The following is a 1,744-nucleotide window of genomic DNA, read 5'->3' as shown; positions in this document are numbered from 1 at the left end:
TAGAGTTTGTGAATGGAAGCAAAGTTTTGTCTAAAGGTTTTGTCTGAGAGCTGAACTGTTTGCAAACAGAAGCATTCATGAACTGAGGCATCACTATATTTGCTTGGACTGGCTGTGACTTTTAGTACACTTGTGTTCATTGACACAAGATTTTAGCTGTGCATTTTATTATGAAAATTGAAATTAAATATCTAAGATTTAGCAAAGAAATGTTCTAATTAAGAGACTGGGATCCCTTTAATAGAGTGCTGTCCCCCTGGCATATTTGAATAGGCAGCATCATATTTAGTTGTTTGTGAAGAATTTATGAAAAAGAGAGTAAGATATCTGTGTACTTCAGTTAATACATTTAATTCTTTCAAGAATTTGGAAACAGAATGATGGAAAGAATTAAGTTCATGACCCAGGGTACCACTATGGCACCAACTACAAAAATGGTGCTAAACTTGGCAAAACTGAAAGGAAAGAGTTTCTCAAAGGGAAATTGAGGAAATATCATTTGCAGTATTATAGTTTCTGCAACTATCTTTCTAAAACAAATCATCTGATAGCTGCCAGCTGTTCAATTTCATGGTGCATAGAAAAACATAGTAAGCCCCTCTCTGACGGATATTTCATCAAAATGTCCATGTTATCTGGGAGTGAGTCCGTTTTCCATGATTTCCCAAACAAGGATAATATTATGCAATGCATCTGTGAGCTGTGACCCGTTCAGGACTGAGTCCTGTGCATAGCAAGTGATGTTATGCAGCGGCTCACCACTGACTTACAAGAAGCAGACTGCTACCCCATGTTCTTGGATGAAAGTACAGGTATAAATAATTGTGGGAATCTGGCAGTATTTTTGTGTTATGTTGTTGAGAGAAGAGCTGGTGAAACTGGTGTCTTTGCCTGGAAGAACACAAGAGGTAGATATCTACAGTGCTGTGATGGAGGCTTTTTTGTCAGATGACACAACTGGGAAAAAGTAGTTTCATTTGCTAGTGATAGGCCACCTTACATGGTGGGCGCAACATCTGGTTTCATGCAGTTCTTTGTCAAAGAAGGAAAACATTCACTCATTCAGTTATTTGTATTAGACATCAAGAAGCCCTTTGTGCCAGAGAAAGCTCAAAAAATTAGACGACATCCTCAAAAATGTCACAAAAATGATAAGCAACATCAGGGCTTGTGCTCTTAACTTTTGATAATTATAAATCTTTTTGGTGAGATTCAGGCACAGTGTAATGCTTTACTTATGTACAGTAATGCACAGCGCTGGAACAGAGCACGGGTCCGGGGGAGAGGTGCAGCCTGCTTGGTGAAGCAGGCCGTTTATGAAAAAGGGTGGGAAATCCACAGCTCCCTGCTACAGCCTGGCTTAACTACCTCAAGTTTTACAGATTTTATACTACACTTCAATGTACTTAACAGAATCTACAAGGTGTAAGGGAAACAGCAGAAAGGATATTTTGTGATATCAAAACATTTAAGAGAGAACTGCAGGTTTTAAAAACAGCTTGAAAGTGGGCAGTTGAAATATTTTCCAGATTTAAAAATGCATTTAGAAAATTCTACATTCACAGACAATCCTACAAGTGACTGTGAAACCTACAAAGAATTTTCTAGCATTGTACCAGCTGAAAAAGAGAATTTTAGTAACTGATTTTTACAGTTCCATAAAATGGAGAAACCTGCATTTTCTTACTTCTCCAGATAAAGCCAAATTTTAAAAACTCAATGTTTCTTTCTTACACTGGTTAGA

This window comes from Chinchilla lanigera, unplaced genomic scaffold, assembly GCF_000276665.1.
Source record: "Chinchilla lanigera isolate Chin_1 unplaced genomic scaffold, ChiLan1.0 scaffold00123, whole genome shotgun sequence".
NCBI lineage: Eukaryota > Metazoa > Chordata > Mammalia > Rodentia > Chinchillidae > Chinchilla > Chinchilla lanigera.
Note: the sequence above shows the minus strand (reverse complement) of the source record.